Genomic DNA, 25,112 nt, shown 5'->3' with positions numbered 1-25,112 from the left:
TACTTACAAGCGAGTACAGGTGGTAACCACACCGGGGTTAAGGCGTTCTACTACACTAAAGCAACTAAGCTCCCAAGAAGCTTAAAATAAACCTTAGTTTGATCATTCATCAAGGAAAGGTTTTTGCTCAGTGCAATCTATTTAAGAAGACAGGAAAACGGGCAATTTATTTTAGACAGACTTCTATTCCAAATGTCTAAAACAAAACAGTCTTGAATTTTAAGCAAACTCTCAGCTCTCTGGAACCATCCCAACGCCAAAGTTGTACTGAACATATCATATGCAATATTTCACGATACATCATATAAATATAAAGCAGCACATAAAATAAATTACATATATAAACAGAGACTAAAAATTCATATGTTAGTACTTATGAGTAATAAAACTTGAAATGGTTATGTTTTCCCTGGGGCAGAGTTTCTTCATTTTATCCATTAAAAGTTCAAGACCATTTGAGAAAAATTTATATCCAACATTCTGTACACATCTAAATTACCCTCAGCATTGTACAGCTAAGCACCTCTCACTAACAAAGGCTTGAGAAAAATGATTAAAGCCTTATTTGAATTTAATTGCACAAAAATGAAGAGATTATCTTCCTTCCATAGCTAACTGAATAAGTTGATGGAGACAGTTTCATTAAACTGTAAAAAAAACAAACACAACTTTCGAACCATGAATTTGGTATTTTTCAACCCAAATGATAATATAGGGACAAAAACGTCTAAGTCCCTGGGAACAGGTTCCCATAAAACTACCTCCTTAGAAAACACTGTAGGTACTAAAAGATATTTTTAATTTATTTAGAAATCACACCATAGCTCATCTGATGTATTCCATGAAGTAAAATTTACTCTTGATTAGCTGCAAACTTAATACACTCTGATAAACTTTGAATAACTTTAACGCAATTTATAATCTTTTCATTAACTTTCTAAACTTTTCCTGACAACATAATGTACAAAAGGCACTGTTGTTCTCTCTAATCGCTACTTCTGCCTAAAAGACAAATCAATTTATAAAAGTCGGTATTTTCTTTCTTCCCTATTAGACATCTAGGAACCTTTGTTTTTGAAGGATTCAAAAGTTTCAAGTGTTGGAGTTCCCATCGTGGCTCAGTGGTTAACGAATCTGACTAGGAACCATGAGGTTGCGGGTTCGATCCCTGGCCTTGCTCAGTGGGTTAAGGATCCGGCGTTGCCGTGAGCTGTGGTGTAGGTCGAAGACTTGGCTCGGATCTCGCGTTGCTGTGGCTCTGGGGTAGGCCGGCAGCCTCAGCTCCGATTCAACCCCTAGCCTGGGAACCTCCATATGCCGCGGAGTGGCCCTAGAAAAGGCAAAAAAGACCAAAAAAAAAAAGTTTCAAGTGTTAAATATAAACGACCATTTACAAATGTCCTCTAGAAGTTCAAAGATCAAAATTTCTGACCAGAACCCTACTGAGGTTTACGGTTTGAATAGTTACTCAGGTATTTTACCTTAAGGATTGTATACCATGTTACAAAGCTTTTCACTGAACAGCCCTCCCGGAAGCCAGGGTGGGAAATCAGTGAGGATCAACCTCTCCCCATCCCCCTCAGCGGGCTGCCCTGAAGCCTAGGTGCAGCCTTGGATCCCTGAGGGGTAGGGCAGCCCCACCCTTGACCTTGGGGAGCTGCAGGCTTTCCTCAGGATCCCACTGCAGGCAGCGTGGGGCTGTGAAAGTAAGAGCACTTGTGGAGCCAGAGAGTTCTGAGTTCTAATCCTGGCTCTACCACCGAAGAACTACATGGCCTTGGCCCACCTGGTCAACTCTGTACAGTGGGCATCCAGAGCAGCTCAGAGACGTCACCAAGACATACCGTCACATTTGCAGCCACATCACATAAATCATTTACAACACGTAATCTGAGACGAGACCCTGAGGCCTAAGTATTCCAAATTCATAAATGAGAAAAAGAGACGCAAAAATAATGGTTTGTGCACAGCCACTGGGCTAGCGAGGAACCCTGCTGGGGAAGGAGTTCAAATTCCGAGGCATTCATTCAAAAATATTTACTGAATGCTCCATGGATGGCAAAGAGCCATAAATCTGTAAACACAGCCCATCTCTGCTCTCATGGAGACCAGCAGTTAAGAAATTCACAATAATTACCTACTAGGATAAGCTAAGAAATACATACACAGAATGATGCGGGGGGCGGGGGGGGGGTTGGAGCGCCTGCGGGGAAGGCCCTTTAGGAAGGGGAGTGTCAAGCCTTAGGCTGAGAAGGGGTGAAGAGGGGTGAGGGAGCCTTAGGAGAAGATGGGGAGGGACATTCTAGGAAGAGAGAACAAAGGCCTGTCTAGGACAGCACAGACAAGACTCTTTCTAAACCACGTCCTGCTTATTGCTCCAGCGTCATCCTTGCCACGCTGCCCAACTCAAACCCCGTGCTTCAGCCCTCCTTTCAGAAGCATTTTCCATTCCTTAAAACAGCCACCCGCTCCTGTCCCCGGGGCCTCTGTGGAACTGTCTTGCTATGACTACTTACACTCAGTACTCATGTATATATAAGATTATTCTGCTGTTATACCGCGAGCATTCACCATACTGGTATGAGCTTCAGGATTTTGTTAAAATGGCAACACAGGAATCTACTGCATGCCATGCCATAATTTACTATTGTATTATTCACTTCCTTTTAATACCTAACATGGTATTTTGCAAGTCTGGAAGTATCCAAAATGGGGCACAGGCTATGTGCAGGTGTTTAATCTTAGCCCAGTGGAGTGGTCAGTGTTCATATGTGCAGAGAGAGCCAGTAACTACCTTCTGGGCTTTGTATTCTTCACCATGAACTGCTAGACTAAATTATGTGTCAGTATATTATTCTGAGCTCTAAGAATAACTGGAGATAGGTGAAAGAGAAAGAGCTAATCAAGGCAAAGCTGTTAATAACAAAGCCATCTACTTAATAAGGGAAAACATCAGTTATCTACATTACAGTAGATGACATATGAAAATGAAATGTCTGGCCAGGATACTGTTTGTTATGTTCAAATCAATAAGCTGGCATTTACTGGTTTTCAAAAACTTTTCCCACAAAATTCACAAGTATCAGGGAGTAAAGCACTCAGAGACTCAACAGGACACCTCTTGATTAAGACTTGCTAAATTTGCAGTAAGAAAGTATCTTCAGTATCTACATTATTTCTGTGCATGAACACAAAACGATCACTGTATTATCTTTGAGGTCAGGGAGTTATTACCTTCATTTAAATATCCTTAGTATCTCTTCAGCAAATGACAGGTATTCAATAAATGTTTTTTTTTTTTGACGGAATAAATGGTTCCAATGTACTTGTTTAAAAGTTTTTAAGAGGTTTCCGTCATGGCGCAGTGGTTAACGAATCCGACTAGGAACCATGAGGTTGCGGGTTCGATCCCTGGCCTTGCTCAGTGGGTTAAGGATCCGGCATTGCCATGAGCTGTGGTGTAGGCTGCAGACGCGGCTCGGATCCCGCATTGCTGTGGCTCTGGCGTAGGCCAGCAGCTACAGCTCTGATTAGACCCATAGTCTGGGAACCTCCATATGCCATGGGAAGCGGCCCTAGAGAAGTCAAAAAAAAAAGTTTTTAAGATTGAAACATACATGCACTGGAAAACAAAACAGGCTTTAAGGCTTTCCTGACATGGAAATAAGTACAACATTTACTATTACATTTAAAATGGTAGTTGCAGACAAGCAAGTGACTGGTAAATATATTGATAAAAAATCTCTGAAAGAATATATACCAAATAGTGGCTCTGCTGATTTTGACAACAGGTTTTGGTAGAGGGGAGCAATAACCAACTTTCTAGTCTATAGAATTTTGCATTATTTCATGTATTTGTATATATGTATGTACACATATACACGCATAGAAACATATATAAACATGTTTTTAAAACACATATTCTATAATAAAGCACTTTTAATGATTTTTAATTGCTTAAAAAATCAAAATGAAAAGATGAGCATTACTCAGTTTGGAAATCACAAAAATAAGAGTCTCTAGTATTAAATCCTCGTATTTCCTCGCTCATATTGTTATAAAACTTCAACTGCATCAATAAATTACTATTTTAGATCCAAATAAGATACTAGATGCTGAAAAGGAAAAAGAGTTCTCTATTCCACCAGTTCTTAATTTTTTGTACTTCGTTACGGTCTGCTTTCCATTTTCTGGGTAATAATATCATTATTGCAGACTAAATCCCTGCTGGCTTTAAAAGGAACGCTTCCATTAGAAAGTAGTCAAGTGTTGAAAGGAAGGTGATCAGGCCCAAAGGAAAATAGAAATTTAGGGAGATGTTCTATTTTCTAATGACTGGAAGAAAAATATGTACGTCTACCAGATTTCAATGCTTACCCTCTCGATATAACAGTACTCAATTTTATTTCAGAATATTACTAACAAATTAGTCTCATTCTTCAGGAAACACATTTTTTTATAAAGAGCCAGATACTGGTTACCAAATGAGACCGTGAAATTAAGACAAACTTTTTACTATACTAGATTTGATCACAGTAATTTGCAAAATTAACTGTTCTAAATAATATCAAGTGGAAAATAAGTACCAGTGTGGAAGTCGAGGATGCTAAAAATTATGAGCACTTTTCATACTTCCTCTAATAACCAGTTTCTTTATGTTTTAAGTGAAGGTATATTTTCTGAAGTCTTTTCAAATGCCAAAAAATGTTGTCAAGCGCTCTGTTATATATTTTTTATGTTAAATGTACCAGGGGAACTGTTTATCAAGAGGAGGCCAGTAATAATTTGTTAAATTTAAAAATTTTCACATTCTATAACAAACTTTACATAGTTATTCGTCTATTCTTCCCCCCACCCCACCCATTAAAGGCCATACCTGCAGCATATGGAAGTTCCAGGCTAGGGGCTGAATCAGAGCTGCAGCTACTGGCCTACCACAGCCACTGTCACAGTAGATCCAAGCCATATCTATAACCTGTGCCACAGCTTGTGGCACTGCTGAATCCTTAAGCCACTGAGCAAGGCCAGAGATCAAACCCACATCCTCACAGATACTAGCTGGTTCTTAACGTCCTGAGCCACAAGGGGAACTCCTATTTGTCTACTCTTTTTGGTGTTATCTTCAATTCTTGGACAGACATGCAAGAGTGAAAGCAGTTATGTATTCTGCTCAGGCTCAGATTTTAAACTCAAATATATCTGATTTCAGAAACCTGTGCGCCTGGTGCTTTACTCTTAATTATTTTGCAAAGTATAAATTCATGTCTAATTTGCCTTCATTTTATAGCTCAGGCTTACAACCTGGTACACTCACATAAAATAACAGAAAATTTGAGTTCATAAAAATTTATATTTCAGAACAGAAATTATCTGCTGATTATTTACATTAGTTAACATATTTCTTTAGAATGGGATCCTAAAGAATTTAAAATTGAATTCTTCTGAATAAACGTTAAATATGGCATATGGAACTTAAGTTCACAAACGAGAAATAAGAACACATTTATTAAATGGGGTACACTAATATTTAACAGTCAAAATTTTGTTACTGGCCAAAGATCATCTCATGGCCCCCAGAGCTTCTGTTTTAGTTTTTGTTTGGATGGAGGGTGAGGGGAGGTGGGGGAGGGTGTTTGTGCACAAAAATGCAAACAGAAAATATTTCAGATTTCTTGCCGTAAAGTATGATGCTAGTGTAATGCTCTGTTAATTTCAAGGAATCATTTTCTGAAGCTTATGATCTGGCATCTCATCCAGAAATTCAAATTCAAACTAATATACACACAGATCTTGATGAATTTTGGGGAAGGCAAATGATAAAATGATTTTAAAACATAATACCAAAGCATAACATAATAATAAAAAAGCAGGAAATGTGCTTAGGGGCATATTTTCAGTAATGATGAAAGTCGATGTAATGTTTTTCATTTACATTCACAATTTATTTGTAATATTTGCTTCTCAGAATGTTACCTGAAGGAAAAAATTATAATCAAATTTAACTGACTTAAAATAACCAGAAATAAAAGCATATACTTAGCAGAATCTTCTAAGCTTGTCGACTAAAATGCATGTGAGGAATTAAATGGTTCCAAGTTCATGTATGGGATTTTTGAGCCAATTATCTCAGTCAGTACTATTATTCAGTACTGTTGTATATATATTTCAGTGCTAAGTTCCAAATATTTCATATTCTTGAAAATTAACTTCTAATAAAGATAGTAATGTTTTAGAAATTGTCTTCTATACATACTACTGAAAACCCAAAACAGCCATATTTTGCTTCAAGTAAACTCAGTCCACGGAAATAACAAATCATATCAGTAACATGCACTATCAATGTGACATGCAATACACCTTTGGCAGAGGGATACGCTACTCTCGCCAAAAGACTAGATGAAAGGCATCATATAAAGCCATCATCCTCTTCTCTCCAACTCTGAGGAGTGAAACTATTTTGCAAATCTTTCACCAGCTACACACACGTGCAATACACACACACAAATCCATTCCACATATTCTCAAAATGGGAGTAGGCAAGGGAGGAGTTTCAGGATGGACCTGCCAGCCACCAGCATCGCATCAGCTCTTCCTACAGACATGTTCATAACAGAGGCGCAAAGACTTTCCTTACTCTCTTCTCCACCACCCGGAGACTTCTATTTTTTAACTGAAGTATAATGACTTAAAACAGTGTATTACCTTCAGATGTACAACACAGTGATTTGATATTTTTATACTTTACAATATGATCACCGCAGTAAGTCTAGTTACCATGTCACCATACAAACCCATTACGGTATTATTGATTCTATTCCTAATGCTGTACGTGACAGCCTTGTGACTTATTCACTACATAGCTGGAAGTTTGCCCCTCTTCATCCCCTTCACGGTGTCATCCATACTGTCACCCCTATCCCCTCTGACAACCACTAGTTTGTTCTCTGTATCTATAATCTGTTTCTCTTGTGTTACCTTTGTTTATTTGTTTTTAGATTCCACATCTAGGTGAAATCACAGAGTATTTGTTTTTCTCTAACTTACTTCACTTTGCATAATACCCCATAGGTCCATCCATGTTGTCACAAATGGCAAGATTGCATTCTTTTTTATGGCTGAGTAGTATTCCATTGTAAATAACTATCATATCATCCTTAGAAGGACTTTGCTTTGGGAAGTTTTTGAGGTTAATAATATTCCAATGCATAAAAATATTTAGTTCTAGAACTAGGCATAATTGGATTTCACCTACACTAAAAGGAATCTGCTTACCTCTAGCCAAGTTTGAATGTTCTATATTCATAAAAATTTGAGAGACCTTTGGAATTATAAAGCGTTTGACAAATGCAAGATCTCTGGTGGGGAGTTAAAGAAGGTCTTTCAAGGGCAGTTCCTGCTGCCTACAAGGGCAGGCAGTGAGGCACCTGTGTGCACATCTGCTCGTGTAACAGCTTCCCATGAGGCACTGAGTCCCCCCAGCAGTTGTCACCCCTATTCTTCAGCTCCGAGGTTTCCACCTTTCCAGTGCTCAGCATGGGAAAATAAGAGTGAGCAAGAGAAACTCAGCACTGTCTTCCTGCAGGCATGCATTCTAGAAGGAGGACAGCTGAGCAAGAAAAGCAAACTGACCTGACAGGAGTAATGGTCACGGTCACAATACTGACCATTTACATGCTTGACAGAGAAGTCTCAAGAGCGGTGAGAACATAAGATCACAGAGTTTGAAACTCTCTTGATGCAACAACGGCAAGCTAAGCCCTAAGTCCAAACAGGCAGGACACACATGTGAGGCAAGGCAGCTGTGGGTTTGGGAGGCGTGCAGAGAAAACTCCTCACTATTGGAAAACTTGGAAGAAATTCAGCACAGAGGGAGTGGTGTTGTGAGAGAGAAGGTAAGAGATGAGATAAAGGGCTATGGTCAGGGTTTTCTGGGCTATATTAAAGAGTTTGGATTTTTGATCCTAACAGCAATGGGAAGCCACCAAAAAGCTGAACGAGGGATCTTGACGGACAGGATCCTTGATATTGACCTTCAGGAGTTTTCAAATATTCAAGTCCAAGAACCTTAAAATAAGACATTTCATTATTACGCAATTTAACTGTAAAGTTAAATTTTTTTTTCGAATTCTTAACCATCAGGATGAGTGATCTGGAAAACACAAAAGAGATACATATCTCAGTGTGGAAATCTGACAGTGGACTGTCTCAGGGAGATGTGGCTTTAAGGTGCATAATGACTAGACTGAACACGTTTTAGTCTAAGAAAATCGATACCAAGTATTTAAAACATGTATCTTAAATAATGACAACCATTTTCAGAGTTAGTACTGACGTCGGTGCCAAGCATTGTGCTAGGGGTGGTGCATTATGCATTCACTCTTCACAAACCCCCAATGCATTAAGTGGATTCTCACAAACAGAGAAACTGAGGCTTAGAGAAATTAATAGCTTTCCCAAGGTCACAGTTTTAGCAGCCAACCAGAACCAGAATGCAAATGGAAATGAGTGCAATTTCAATTCCCACCACTACACAGTAATCAAAGTCAGAGAGGTCTGTTAGGAAGATGATATCAGTAACACAGGAGAAATACAGCCTAATAGCAATAGCAACAAAAACCCTGTTACCCACAGTTCACTTGGTTGCACTGTATGCAACGAAAGCAAGTCTTCTAATCAGAGTCGATGGCCATAAAATGCAGAAGGATGGTTATAAAAACATATCTCTTGCACATTGTTTTCCATATTAAAATGATTTTATCATGCCTCCCCAACATATAATTAGTTTTGATGGGATGGTTTACTTTTGTGAAATTGTATTGATCCATTCATTAAACAGCTTATTCTTCAAAGAAAACAGTATTAAATTCTGCATAAATTACCACTGATAGACAGGATTTCACCAGACTTCCAAGCACGCCAAATGTCTTTTTTTTTCCAGAGTTCTAAAATATGATTTGCAAGCATATGCACATAATGAATCTAAATGAATGTAAATCACTCAAATCTATCAGAGGTCCCACTTCATTAGAAATACACCCTTCTCAAGAAATTAGTTCACCACCCCATTTTCACATTAGTTAGCAGCTCTTTTAACTAGATGAGTTATCACTAGAGTATTTTTTTAAGTGCCACTTATTTTCACAAAAAGATCAATATCCTTGCCCCATCCTATTTGCCACATTCAATCTAAAATGTTAAAAACTGATATTATTTTCTTCTAAACAATTTACATTAGCAAACTGATGTAAAGAGAATTCCAGCAACCTGGTGACAGTCCCTCAGTTATGCTGTCCTGAAAATTAAAAAGCAACAATTTTTAGATTAAAAAAAAAACAAACTTAAAAGAATCCTCCCTCCCACTTCTTCCTTCTGCTATTATGCTTAGCAGGAGGTAAGCCAACATGTGGCCAAATTAATACCCTTAGCTAAAAAATAAGAAGGCTCTTTTATTAGCCATCCCATATGAACCAGCAGGGATCCAACACCTGTAAGAAAATTTTTTAAGTTTTAATCTTAACATGAAAAGGAGAGAGGGGTGGGTGTAATGTGTTATCACAGAGGGGCCAAATCAGGCCTCAGGGAATTAGAGTGAATGATCAAAATTAATGCTTCTATTAGTCACTGCTAGTTGTCTGGTGGTTATAAGAACATAAACTAGATTTCCATCCTCTGTTTCAATGAAACAACAGAAGGAGGTTCTGAAAACTCAGAGGACTAAGGGAATTTTCAGCAGTTTTCCTTGTCTCTCTCACCAAGCTTTATACTCCTAGAAGGCTGTCAGCATACCATATTTCTGTATACGCCACAGCACCAAATTCAGTAATTTATACTAGTTGAAATAATCCAACTGTGCATAAAAACTTTACAATTCAAAGAATAATCTTTTTAAAATGCCAGATAGTATCTTTTTTTTACAAAAGGGAAGCAGCCAGCAATTTACAATAGCCAAGACATGGAAGAAACCTATGTGTCCACTGACAGAGGAATGGATAAAGAGAGTGAGATATATATTTATATGCAATAGAATATTACCCAGCCATAAAAAAGACTGAAATAAGGCCACCTGCCTTATAAGGAACATGGACCTAGAGATTCTCATACTAAGTGAAGTCAGACAGAGAAAGACAAATATCATATGATATCACTTACATGTAGAATCTAAAAAAATGATACAAACAAATTTATTTACAAAACAGAAACAGACTCATAGACATAGAAAACAAACTTATGGTTATCAAAGAGGAAAAGGAGTGGGGCAGAGGTAAATTAGGAGTTTGGGCTTAGCAGATACCAACTACTATACATAAAACAGATAAACAAGATCCAGTCTACAGCACAGGGAACTATATTCAATACCTTGTAAGAAACCATAATGGAAAACAATATGAAAAATATATATAAACTGAATCACTTTGCTCTACATGAGAAACCAACTCAACATTGTAAATCAACTCTACTTCACTAAAAAATTTTAAAAATAAAAGGGCAGCTGTTTTAATTTTCTGATTATAAAAATAGACTAATGATAGATAATGGAGAATTTGAAAAGTGTTAAGAAAAACGTAATCACTCAATATCACAATCCAGAGAAATAATCAGTATATTTCATCTTTGAATTCATTTCATCTATGAATACATCTAAGAATGTATATTTTACATATATGGATATATGAAAAGTTCATGCTTTATAAATTTTTCCATGCTCTGCGTTTTTTACTCAGGATTTTCCTATTTTTTGAAAATTACTAGGAAACAGTCAAAATATTTAAAACATAAGGAGGTCCCATTGTGGCTCAGTGAGTTATGAACCCAACTATTATCCATGAGGATGCGGGTTCAAGCCCTGGCCTCACTCAGTGGGTTAAGGATCCGGCATTGCCGTAAGCTGTGGTGTAGGTCACAGATACGGATCGGATCTGGTGTTGCTGTGGCTGTGGTGTAGACCTGCAGCTGCAGCTCCAATTCAACCCCTGGCCTGGGAACTTCCATGTGCCGCAGGTGTGGCCCTAATAAGAAAAATAAAACTAAAATAAAATATTTGTAACTATAAAGTCCCAAATCATAGGAATGTACCAAACTTCATTGACCAGTTCTCCTATTAGGTTTTGTTTTCTTGGCCTTGCTAATACTGCAATAAATCATTATAAATATTTGTCCACATTTCTCATTTTTCTCTTAGGATAGTTTCCTAGAAGTGGAGATACTGGGTCAAAGGGTAAATAAACAGGGCTCTTAACATATTGCCAAACTGCTTTTCAGAAAAGACATCCCAGTCTGCAATCTCATTAGAAGCATATATGTATCTCCCACTTCAAAAACATAACTTAACTTTAAAATTTTTATCAATATGGAAAGCAAGCAATGGATTCTTAGTGTCTTATATTTCCTTGACAGTAGACAAAACATCTCATATATTTATTAGCCGTTTATATTTTCTCTTTCTCTACCGAAGTGTTTTTCCTTACTATGAACCATGAACTGTCAGTACCTAGTATCAATAACTCATGGGTTACCATCTTCAAGGGTAACTGTACATTCCCAAGGATTTATCCACTAGCTTTAGCCCTTATTTTTATTGCCACAAAACCTAGACTCCAACGTTTTAGATAAAATGTTTTTCCAGTCAGAGTAACATATTTTAAGTGTTTTATTTTCCAAAGAATTACCTTAAAAAAAATCCCCAATTATCAAGAAGCCAATTTCTAGGCTAGTATTTTGTAAACTGAGATTACAAAATGTTGAAACTGACATTTTAACATTGAAATACATGCACATTTAAACTTCATATAAAATATCTGATTCTCTAAGTGGTTTTTGAACTTTCAGAGCCTAAATGAATTCATGGTATACTGTCTCCTGGAAAGTAACTTAGTCCTAAGTTCTATTTTTTTTGTTGTTGTTGTTGCTGCGGTTGTTGTTGTTTTAAATAGAGGTATAGCTGACATATAATGTTATATTAGATCAGGTGTACAAGATATGTGTATATACTGTGAAATGATCACCACAGTCTAGTTAACAGCTAGTACCTTATATAATTACACAGTTTTTTTGTGTGTGATGAGAACTTTTAAGATCTACTCTCTTAGCAACTTTCAAATATGCAATACAATACTGCTAAATATAGTCACCATGCTGCCATTACGTCTTCAGAACTTATTTATCTTACAGCTAGACGCCTGTATCTGTTGACCCCCCCCATCCATTTCTCCTACTCCCACTCCCCTAAAGTTTGTTTTTTTTAAAGCAATAATTTTTTATGACTTTTATTTCTTCCATTATAGCTGGTTTACAGTGTTCTGTCAATTTTCTTTTTTTTTAAATTTTTTAATTGTTATTTCCCCAATACAATTTTTTTCTACTGTACACCATGGTGACCCAGTTACACATACATGCATACGTTCTGTTTTCTCACATCATCATGCTCCATCATAAGTGACTAGACATAGTTCCCAGTGCTACACAGCAGGATCTCACTGCTAATTCATTCCAAAGGCAATAGTCTGCATCTATTAACCCCAAGCTCCCAATCCATCCTGCTACCTCCTCCTCCCCCTTGGCAACCACAAGTCTATTCTCCAAGTCCATGATTTTCTTTTCTGTGGGAAGGTTCATTTGTACCATACATTAGATTCCAGATATAAGTGATATCATATGGTATTTGTCTTTCTCTTTCTGACTTACTTCACTCAGTATGAGTCTCTAGTTCCACTCATGTTGCTGCGAATGGCATTATTTTGTTCAGCAAAGTGATCCAGTCACACGCACACACATATATATACATTCTTTTGTCACATTATCCTCTATCATGCTTCATCACAAGTGACTAGATATAGTTCTCAGTGCTATACAGCAGGATCTCATTGCTTGCCCATTCCAAATGTAATAGTTTGCTAAATATTGTTTCTATCCATGATTTTCCATAGGACTTTAACAAAAACAAACATTCTCTTTATTAAAACTTCCTCTCTAATAGAGGGTTTAAGAATGTCCCTGTAATCAATCATAGGAGACGGATGTTATGAATCTAAATGACATGATGGCTATAAAGCCCTTTAGACTACCTTACGTAAAAAATTTCTACATAAATTCCCCAAACTAGCATTTCACATGATGTTTTCTATATAAACCATCAAGCAAACAAAAGTCACATTGAAATTTAGATGCTTTTAAAGGGCTACCTCATTTTTAACACAAAGAAAAGAATATTCTTTAAAGAACATTCTAAATTTATGGATTGTCTAATTCGAAAACCATTGCAGAAGTTTCATAAAATATGCTAATAATTTTATATAAGGAAGCATGAACTTCCTGTTACTATGAAATATAAGCAGTAACCAAATTACTTCCTGAACTAAGCTCATCTCAAACTAGCCAGCTGCTTCTCATCCACGCTCTTTCAAATGAGGTGACCTGCGCTTCCAATAAATGAAGCAGCACTTAAATCATCTATTAATGAAGTTTATACTAAAAGTCCATTCTTAAAATAGGGCAGTGGCCAGAGAAGGCACCAGGAAATCAGACCATCCTCCACAAGATAACAAGTCAGATCCCCTTTTTTTTTTGGCCACATGTGCAGCTTGTGGAAATTCTGGGGCCAGGGATTGAACCTGTGCCACAGCAGTGACCCGAACCACTGCAACGATAATGCCAGATCCTTAACCTGCTGGACCAGGGAACTCTGCAAATCAGATTCTCCCACAATTTCCATTCACAGATCCTCTTCCTTTAATTGAGCAGTAACAGAAGTCAATGGGCTTCAAATTTAGGAAGACAATTCAGGGAACTGTTAACACAATATTTTAGTTTAATAGCAGAAGCTTTAATCAAAGTTTAAGTACAGATAGAAAATTAAAATGCAAATAGTGTCTTGTGACCTGCCAAAATGGTTGGGGAACTTTTGCTCTCTATCAAAGAAGCTGGGTCTCTCAAACGATTTTTCTTACCTATCTGTGAGTTACACGAGTTAACTTGACCAATTCAGACTCGGGGTGGAGAATGTCACTCCGAGCAGGGCGTACGTGGAGTCTGGCTGTTCAGATTTCTTTCTCACCTAGAATAATGCAGGTGGTACTTTTATCATTTATGTGCCCACAGAGCACAATAGTGTCACACACCATTTGGCCAGGAGTAATGACAAGGTGTGCTTTACAGATCGCTGCCACAGCTCCCAGAGATCCAGACCATATACAGCCACCAAAACCACAGACCAACACATCCAAGGAAGCCTTGAATAATCTTCAGTATTCCAGCTCGCAATTCGCTATCACCTTACACAATGTGGGGGCCTAAACTGCAGTTTCTTAATACATCCCAGCTACATTTTTTTTTTTTCAAAATCATGCCATGGGGTTTTTATTTCATTTATTTTATTTTGGCTGCACCCACAGCATGTGGAAATTCCCGGGCCAAGGACTGAACCTGCACCACAACCAGGAACCCGAGCTGCTACAGTGACAATGCCGGATCCTTAACCTGCTGTGCCACAAGGGAACTTCCCTAACTATGTATTTTTATTCTGGGCAAGAAGAGTTTACTGCCTCCTCTCAGGCTCTTTTCAATGGCCCAAACAAAGAACCAAAGAAACTCTTTAGTTCTAGGTTCGAAAAAGTTTTTTGGGGGGCACAGATATCAGTAGAAATCCTACTGGCTGATGATCATGTTTTTGCTGTGATGATGACTGTGGGGATAAAATACAAATACAGAAAAAACAGAAGCAAAAAATAAACATATAACAAAGCACTTATATACCTACCACTGAGATTTCTAAGATGTTAACATTCATGAAATCCATTTCAGATCTTTTTCAAATATAAAATGAAAAAATTACATAGGAGGAGTTTCTGCTGTGGCTCAGCAAGTGAAGAATATGACCAGTATCCATGAGGATGCAGGTTCAGTCCCTGGCCTCACTCAGTAAGTTAAAGGATCTGGTGTTGCTGTGAGCTGTGGTGTAGGTCACAGATGAGGCTTGGATCCTGCGTTGCTGTAGCTGTGGCATAGGTCAGCAGCTGCAGCTCTGATTCAACCCCTAGCCTGGGAACTTTCACATGTGTGGGTGCGGCCCTAAAAAGACCAAAAAAAAAAAAAAATTACAGAGAAGAGTGACGCGATGTCTCTGCCCCTCTTGCCTCAGCGGCAAGCACTAATTAAAGGTTGGTTGATATCTTTGCTCCATATGTTTACACTTTATCGTATACACACACATATGAAAACTACATGGATACATCCTACGTGCTTTAAATGCTTTACGCAAATGGCATCGTCATGATGTATTTTTGCTCTACCACCTACTTTTGCTTTTTCCTTTAGAAAAAAAACACACACAATGCTATTGAGACCCAGTCTCTAATCTTCTGCACCATGAAGCTCTGTCTTCAGACAACGTCACCTCACAAGACACTTATTAAGAGTACCATCTGCATCCATATCCAGGACAAGCACTAAGATTAACTACTCAACAAGCAAACATGAGTCTCCAGGGTGGCTGGAATAAATATTCTCCTTTCCCTTGCCTTGCCTCTTCCACAGACACACAGCGAGAAGGAACCCCATGGTTCATCCTTGTCCAATCCACCTCTTTCCAAGTAGGAATTTGAGAATCCACTTGTACCAAGGCACAAAATCATGCAATTCTAAAACCCCCTCTCATTTTAATAAGATGGTATTGATAAGAAAAGGGGTTTTGGAGTCTGATGGAGTGGGGTTGGCAGCCCAGTTCTCCACTGACTGTGGGATCTGGAATAAGCTGTTCAGCCTGGTAAAAGCACCCATCCCCCATCAGCAAAGCAGGGGTGGCACACCTGTCCCCTGGGGTCACTGCAGAGACTGATCCTGGGAAAGCACATGGCAGATGAGACTGACGCTGCGTGCCCACTGCCAGGGGTAGTTTCTCCTCCGTGGTGAGGGGTGGGTATGGCAACGCCATACATACTGTGACAAACACAAGGAACCCTTTATATTTAATCACTTGTTTTCTTAGGACTGACTTATTCCTAAAAGTGGAGTTCAAATTAGTTACATTTCAGAAGACTGAATTTGTGTTGGAATATATAAGTGAAATAAAAAAAGATCAAGCTGGAATTCTAACTAGTTTCTTGGCTAAGGAGTCACAGTTTGGGGATTCAGATTTAGCCCTTCGATGATAAAATGCAGGCAGCGTCTATCGGTAATTTAAATTGAAGGGAGAAGGCAGAAACAAGAGAAGTAGAGAAAGACAGTAAAAAAAAAAAAAAAAAAATAGGTTCATCTGAGAGCCTTATAATGGCAACACCAACTGTAGCCTCAAAAACTCAGTTGCCAGAACCTTCCAGTCGTATTTTTACTTATAGTTTCTAAAAATGTATAATTTTTGTCTTTTGACTTTATGACAGCGCTTCCCTCTCTGACCTAGACCACACCACTGTGCATATAAGTGTCTTATTTAGAAACGATGCCCAAAGGGCTAGTGACTACCCCTACCATATATCAGGTGACAAACTATGTAAAAAGGGCCCGAATTTTTATCACTTGAGCTTTTCCAGTCTGTGTTGCCTTACATTCGTCTCCAAAGAAGTTTAATAATCTAAATCTACACTGAATAATTGGGATTGATGAAAAGAACACATTTCCTCTATATCATCTTCTTACACCCACACATTATTTTCACAAATATCTGAACCTCAAGACCAAATGAGAAATAGACACAAACCTGACTTCTGGGTTTTAACTTGTGTTTATGGAAAAAGCTTCTAAATAGCTATGTAGCTGTCACCCTTGCTAAGTCAGTGGGCAACTGTTTTATGTTCTTAACTCCTTAAAAATCTTTGAAGATTATTTTAGAGGATGGTGGGAGCAACACATTATCTCCTAGAGTGACCACCTTTCTGAAAATTAAATTCTTCTATCATCTAGTGCATAAAAAGTTTTGAGAAAAAACAAATATTATAGAAAGCATGTATCATAAAATGTCTTTGTGAATAGGGAAGGATTTCTTGGGTCAAGCATATAAAGCACAAACCTTAAGGAAAAAATTAAAATCTGCATCAAAAAGCAAAGCCTCTGTATGAAAAAGAATACCATAACAAGGTTAAAGAACAGGCTACAGACCAAAAGATCATATTTTCAACTCACTTAACCAAAGATTTAAGGTACTCATTCATCACCTTTATAAATCAATAGACAGAAGTCAAAAGAAATCTGGGTAAACAAGATACAAACAGCAATTTACAGAAGAGGCAGCCCAGTCTAATAAACCTAGGAAAATATGCCAACTTCCCTAATAAAGGGGAGATTCACATTTAACTACAAATGAGACACTATTTCTGACTCACAATACAAAGTGCCCACATGGAAGTGAGGAAACCAGCACTTTACACTAAACCAGACTAGTACAAATACACTGCCCTGCATCATGTAAAGCTTGCAAAATCCAAGAGACATATATTCTCCATTACCCAGAAAGTCTACTTCTGATTATATATCCTACAGAAATTTCTGTTCATGTGCCTAAGTAGGCATTTACAAAACTAGTTTTGCAGCACTATTTTTTATTAGCAATAACCTCAATGCCCAGTAATAGTGAGCCAGATAAGCCACAGAATACTGTAAAGCTACGAATGCAGAATGAACTAGATCTAAATGCATCAACACACATAGAGCTCAAAAAACATTAGATATTTTGCAAGGGTAAGATTCCCTTTCTGTAAAATTATTAAATATAGGCATATATGTGTGTGTTGGGGGGGATAAAAATAGGAGCAGAGAACACATATGACATTTTTGACTTTGAGAGTCTGCAAAGACAGAGAGGAAGTGGGGGGGGCAAAAAGGACTTGAACATCAGCTGTAATATTTTGCCTCTAATTTAAAGAGGATCAGAAACAAATGACTAATATGTGTTAACTCTGGGAGTCAAACTATGGATGTTCTTAAGGCCTTCAGTAATTTAATTTTTAAAAATTAAAGTATCGTTGATTTACAATGTTGTGCTAATTTCTGCTATACAGCCAAGTGACCTAGTCATACACACACATATATGTGCGTATACACACACACACACACATTCCTTTTTTTGTATTATCTCCCATCATGTTCTATCCCAAGAGATGAGACACAGTTCCCTGTAATATCCAGTAGGACCCCACTGCTTATGAATTTTTAAAATAAAGAAAGGGACAAGTGAGGCATCATGTGAAAATTCCTAATCCCTGTGGAGATGATCTGACCTCTGTTTGGTTCAACTGATTCAGCTTCCTGGGAAGTAACTATAACTCTACTTTGATTGCTGCCTACCTTAGTAATTCTGTTCTGAACTTTATGCCATTTTGGAAAAATTCACCACCCCAAATTACCAGCAGGTCAAACTTAAATACATGAAAGTCTTTTAGAAGATAATTCATGATTTATACTGATGTTACACATGAATGATTCTGAAGGGAAAAGTGTGTGTTAATTAATTTCTCATAAAAATTTAGCTTTTACTACTAAGAAATACAGCTTAACAATAACGATAAATAGAAACCTAGACAAGTCACTGCTTCCACGGTCATCAGAGCCTTGATGAACATAATATCTAGTCAATAGACCAGTTCCAAACCATGACATTAACAATATCAGGGGTTGTTTAAACAATAACAATTTCATACTTTTACATAAAAGTCTGTCTTCACAAATGTTTTTCAACTGATTAGCTTACCAAAAAAAAAAAAAAAAGGGAAAGAAAATCCATGAGGCCTACAAAGTGGCCAAAGATCACCTAAATTCAATTAATATATAAAAATCACCCTATTCATTCACATTTAACTTTTCTTAGAACAGCGCAACTTAAAAAAGATGGGGACATTCCCGTCATGGCTCAGCGGTAACGAGCCTGACTAGTATCCATGAGGATGTGGGTTCGATCCCTGGCTTCGCTCAGTGGGTCAGGAAACTGGCACTGCTGTGAGCTGTGGTGTAGGTCACAGATGTAGCTTGGATCCTGTACTGCTGTGGCTGTGGTGTAGGCCAGCAGCTGCAGCTCTGATTCAGCCCCTAGCCTGGGAACTTCCATATGCTGGAGGTGTGACCCTAAAAAGAAAAAAAAAAAATGGGACCCCGTAGTGGAACGAGAGGAACGGTCAGTAAGGAAGAGGAGGAATAAGGGTGAGGATAATGGATTTTTTATGCAATATTTTTATTCTGCCCTAATAGCTCTCAAGCTCCTTTATTAGCTTAGAAAATAAACCGCATTATGAAAAACTTACTTTACTCTTCATGCTTGCTTATTCAGATAATTGTAAGCATAACAGTTTAATTTACTCTCAAGTAGTTTTAATGGATATTACGACAAATGGTCCTGCAACCTTCAAGATTCTGGAGGAAGCAGGCAATACCTGCAAGAAACAGACAGACATCCTGATGGGCGTGTGCAGGGCCCGCCCACCTCCTTCCTCCCCCATCTTCCTCCCCCATCTTCCTTCCCCACCCACCTCCTCTTCTCAGGCTGGTCTGGGAAGCGAGGCCAACATGCCCATGAGGCACAGATCATAATGCAACACAATGCCCAACAGCCCTGAATTCTTTACCACTCTGAAAATGGCAGTGCCATCTGGAGGCAGAGATGATCTTGTTCTTCTAGGTGAGAGATTTATTATGCTCCCGAGATCATTACTGATGCTCTCTTTATATATATATTATACATATATATGTATATATTATATATATATATATACACATATATATAGTTTTTTTCACTGTAGAAATAGCACATTCTCATTGCAGACGATCTGGTAAACATGAAAAAAGAAAAGCTAACAGAACAGAAATCCTATTATTCAGTGATAACTGCTTCTGATTTTAAGACTTTTCCTTTCACTGAGAATGAAACATACACACGTATGTTCACTGGGAATGAAATATATACATATATATATGCACAAATTCTGTAAATGCACATATAATATCATGCTGCACATATAATATTAAATGAAAAACATTAGCTTTTGAGGATTTTCCATGTTATTAAATTTTCTCCATACAAATGACTGTATATATCACACCCTAATAATGAAAATAAATTTACCGTGATTTGGCTAATACCCAGTTCACTGGGAAAAAGCTATATAAATTTTTCTGCATTATGCTAAAATGAACCCCATTCTGCACTAACCTTTGTCCACCTGCATAATAATTTCCTGATGATACAGTCTTAGAAACTAGGCCCTCTGAAATACATAAAGGCAATGATGATTAATAATAATAACAACAAAGCAAACATACTTATGGAGGGCTTACTTCTGGCCACGTTCTTTTCTAGCACTTTACATAGATGAACCCAATGAGCCTTTACAACAATTCCATTTGATCAATTCAATGATTACCTCCATCTAACAGATGGAAAAACCCAAGCTAAGCAACTTGCCCAAGATCACGCAGCAGCTCGTAAGTGGTAAAGCTGAGGTTCTTACCTTCTTCTGATTGGAGAGCATGCTCTGGATTACATCATGCTCCCTCTGATGGTCCTGCTGCCAAGTCACCTGTCTCTCTATGTACCTACCCCTGCTGACCTCCTTCACAGCAGTATCCCTCTCCCCATCACTCGTCCTCCTCCCTGAAAATCTGGGCAATGAAAATGCTATCTGCCCGTTGCTTTCATCTCCATCTCTCTTACCAGCATGACTCAACAATTTAGAAGTTCACACATTCCATCTGCACTGGCTTTTCTATGAGCTGTTGGTTCATATTCTTTGTTTTTTCCCACCCTGACTGGAAGTCTCCATGGGCTTCTTCTTTATTTATTTATTTATTTCTGGGTTTTTTTTTGTCTTCTTTTAGGGACGTACCCACAGCATATGGAGGTTCCCAGGCTAGGGGGTCTAATCGGAGCTGTAGCCACTGGCCTACACCAGAACCACCACCACATGAAATCCAAGCCACATCTGTGACCTACACCACAGCTCACGGCAACGCCGGATCCTTAACCCAGTGAGCGAGGCCAGGGATTGAACCCATGTCCTCCTGGATGCTAGTCGGGTTCACTAACTGCTGAGCCATAAGGGGAACTCCTCCTATTGATTTATATTAGCTTTTTCATTCTAAAGAATTTATGTGTACTTGTTTACCACCTCATTTTGTGACATAAGATAATAAAGATTTAAATACATATATAATAAAATACATAAAGGGAATTTGTGTATTGCAAAAAAAAAAAACCCTAAAATGTTATATTGTTCTGCCAATAATCTTAAAACCCGATTAAACCTATATGTGTGTGTGTATATATATATATAAAATATATATATATAATATATTATTTTTCAGATCCTTTTCCCTTATAGGTTGTTACCAAATACTGAGTTCCCTATGCTGTACAGCAGGTCTTGCTGTTTACCTATTTCACATAGAGTAGAGTATATCTGCTAATCCCAACCTCCTACTTAATCCCTCCCACTCTCTCCCTTTTGGTAACCATACATTTGTTCTCTAAATTGCGTTAGCTATTAGCCCTTAATATAGAGATAATTAACCTAATCATCATTTCCCATCTTTTGTCTTCATTTTATTTGGCACACAGGCGTTTTGAATTTCTTTATCACCAAAATGCTCGGTTTGTGTGAGTGTGTGTGTGTGTGTGTGTGTGTTTTCTCCCACTACTCCAGTCTTATAAAAGCACCTCTCCCCCCACCCCAGGAGTCAGGTATGCATTCAACAAAATTTTTTTCTCAGTTGAGGTTCTCTTTCAGAGAACCTGGAAACTATCTGGTGTATGGTGCTGGCATTACATCCTCAGCAGAGTGGAATTGTAGAGACTTGATACTATAGATGGTTTTAGATAGTATGTTTTTATCCTCATGGAGTTTTTAGCCTAGACAGAAACATATGCTGACTTATTACGGCAGAATTACTCAATCTGAGGAGAAGTCATAATCTAAGACACTTCTATTCTGGTTAGAGCCACATCAAAAGCATCTCAGATGTGAAAATTATTCTTACCTTTAAAATCTCACAGAGTGGAAACTGTCATGGGCCTTCGCTGAACAATAATTTTAGCCCAATGTTTAACAATAACGAAGTCAGCAGATTTTTCATAGCTGATCTAAATCCCTAACAGCATTTCTTCCTGTTTTATTTTGTGGTACAAAGAAGACAGTAACTATATATTTGGTGTCACCAGCTGAAGAGTTCTATTTCAATGGCATTATTATAGTCAGTGATTTTAACGGTGTGGAGGAGGAGGGGGGATTGCGGCCTTTCTACCGACTTCTCCAGCTCTCCTTTATACCAGGGCATGATACGATATATGATAGAGCATGATCAGTTGTGAGCTGTGTGCCAAGTAATTTGTGAATAATAATGAGATTGATGTCTGTGAATTATTTACTTTTAAAATAGAAACCCAGAACAGGTCTATGATTCTTCCTACAATAAAGCCCCTCACTCGCTTGCATCCTAATGTTTGCACAGGTGAGAAAAGAGATGGAAGTTAAACCTATCACAGTATATCACCATGCAGCCTGTCTGATCTATGCTACAGCCCATAATAAGCAACTCTTAGTGAATAATATTTTTATGCCGAGTATTGATTTTTATGAATACCACAAAAACAAAAAGCTCATGGTGCTATTTGCTTTGCTGCCCACACACACATACCCACACAATGCTTTTAAATCAAATCTGCCATGGAGTGTGTGATGTATGCAACTATTAATCTTCATTTGTATGGCTCAAAAAAAGAGTTGAGAATCACTAGTCTAAACTATCTTCATAATAATCTCTATTTTTGGAATTCAGAGAAGAATAGGGTTCTCAATTAAGGATCTGATGAGGGCACAAAGAATTGGAAGGATTTCCTTGCTCTAAAATAATGTTAATTTTGTGGCTGAATTTATTAAATCTACATTGCTAATTCTTTTCACCATGGAATCTCTTAGGTCATACTTTCACATGAGCAATTATTTACGCATGTAGCTCCTCTTTGTTCCTATTCCTCGATACCAACTCTAATTGAAACTATTAATAAAAATCAACAATAATGGTGAGAACTAGGATTTCCATAGAGCACTCACTGTATGCCAGCACTTCACATGGATCAGCTCAGATAAACTTCCCACTGACACAGGAGGTAATAAGGACTCCTACTGTCACCCTTTTGAAGGTGGAAATTCACCACTAGAGAGGTTAGGGAGCTTGCCTAAGGTCATACAACAAGCAAGCGAAAGTGTGACCTCAAAGCTGGCCTTCCTTACCCACCTCCATTCTCCTGCATATTCATTTCCTACACTTTCTCCTGTTTACCAAGATTACGATGGTTTCTGATTATATCCTTCTTAAACGATGCTATCTATGCCTGCAAATACCTGCAAGTTTACTGATCCTCATCTTTTTCAACTTGACAAATAGCAACTAATCAGATCAACTGATACCTCTGGCCTGTTTATACTAGCCATTCAACAGTCCCTAGTTCATGGGATTCTTTTGCCCAAATGGCCATCTTGCAGAGATATTTACCACATAAGATGACCTAGCGCTACTGCTGAACATACAATGCAAATTGCATTTTCAACTATCCATGTCCCACTGGTCGTTGATCATTGTGGTCCTCTTTCTGTAGTTATGGAATATTTTAACAATGACCAAGAGGAATGGTTCTTACTCTGAAGCCCATGGGTTCAGCAAATGATCCATGAGTCCTCTGACGCCATATGCAAAATTATATGCCTAAGTACACATGTATCCCATACTGGTGAGCAGGTATAAGTTCATTTTATTAGTAATCTTCCCACACAAAGGAAATATCATTTGTGCCAAGAATGGAAAAAGCACCCAAGGAACAAGCCAAAGAAAATACAACACAAGACACTTCTTAGGTGCGCCCAGGTGGGCAGTGGTAACTAGTTCCAGATGGTCTAGAGCCATTTATGATCCCCATTTGTTAATGAGCTCAATTTAATGAACTTTTTAGAGTTACATTAATGCCAGTTTACCCTATTTATCAGAGAGTGGGACTGAATCGTGGCACACTGTTCTTGGAACACATTCTGGTTACTGCTAAATTTTCTCATCATTAAAACATCTGTAAATGTACTCCACAAAAGAGACTATCAGATCTCCTCTCCCTCTGAAAAAAATACTGCACTGGTCCTTTCCAATCATTGTTTTTATATACTAGTTCTCAATATTACTACACAGGTTCACTTCAATACTAGCTTTATTAATGATAATGCTTAGAGAATCAAGCATTGGGGTTAACCTATTTAAATAAAAGATAATTGATAACTGATTATATGATCAGTTTTTGAAACTACTGATATAGAGTACAGCTTTTATTTGTCCAGAACATTCTGCAGACCCATCCTGCTGTGTTCTCAGTCCACAGGGTTGGGTGATGCCAAGAACTGACACCCCCCACCACCACCACCTGCATACATGTACACACACACCATCTCTACTCAAGGCTGGATGTGAGACCCAAGCCAGGCCCATCAGAACCTATCAAGAAAGAGGCTGTTTCTCCAGGATCAATAACAAATGAAAATATAAGCCTGGAGTGAGGCTGGCCATAGCTCCGCAAAACAAAGTTGAATGAAAAGAGAAAAGCTCCAAGAGATGGAGAGACAAAGAAATTTATGACATCACCATCGGAAACCTGGGATCTAGCCAAGCCTGAGGTTTATCCCCTGAACTTCTCTCATTCTGTGAGCCAAAAGATTCCGTTTTGTTTAAGGTCCTCCGCCATTTACACAACAAGGGTTCTGAGTAATCACATGAAATTTTCTTAGGGCCATCATGTATTTTTATTCATGAAATTAATATTTATTGTCTAAGTATTCCCTCCCCAGGTTCTCAAAACACTACTTGGCACCTCCAGGAAAATACCACCATGTATTTGCGATGAGATTACAGCTGTATCTAGACTGGGTGTCCCAAAGGCTGGGGAGGTTCCCATTCTTGCTCCAACCACACACCCAGGAATCTGCCCTGACAGAATCAAGTGCTAAATAAACGCTTGGAGGGTGGAAATCAGTCCTGAACACGGCACGTATATAACACTGTACGTGTTGGTGCAAAAACATCAAAGCTTACTGTAACACACTCCCTGCCACCTCTCTGCCTAGACAGGCTCACACAGGCCCTTCACTGCACCTCAGAACCTATAT

The 25,112-nt window shown here is 38.2% G+C and overlaps 1 protein-coding gene across 4 annotated transcripts in view; it reads right to left on the bottom strand.

Moving 5' to 3' along the window:
* NR3C2 (nuclear receptor subfamily 3 group C member 2) overlaps positions 1-25,112 on the bottom strand; it is a 365,879-nt gene that overhangs the window by 313,920 nt on the left and 26,847 nt on the right. The window lies entirely within an intron of this gene.

The sequence above is a fragment of the Sus scrofa genome, chromosome 8, assembly GCF_000003025.6.
Source record: "Sus scrofa isolate TJ Tabasco breed Duroc chromosome 8, Sscrofa11.1, whole genome shotgun sequence".
NCBI classification, from domain to species: domain Eukaryota; kingdom Metazoa; phylum Chordata; class Mammalia; order Artiodactyla; family Suidae; genus Sus; species Sus scrofa.
This window is presented reverse-complemented; position numbering and strand designations above follow the sequence as displayed.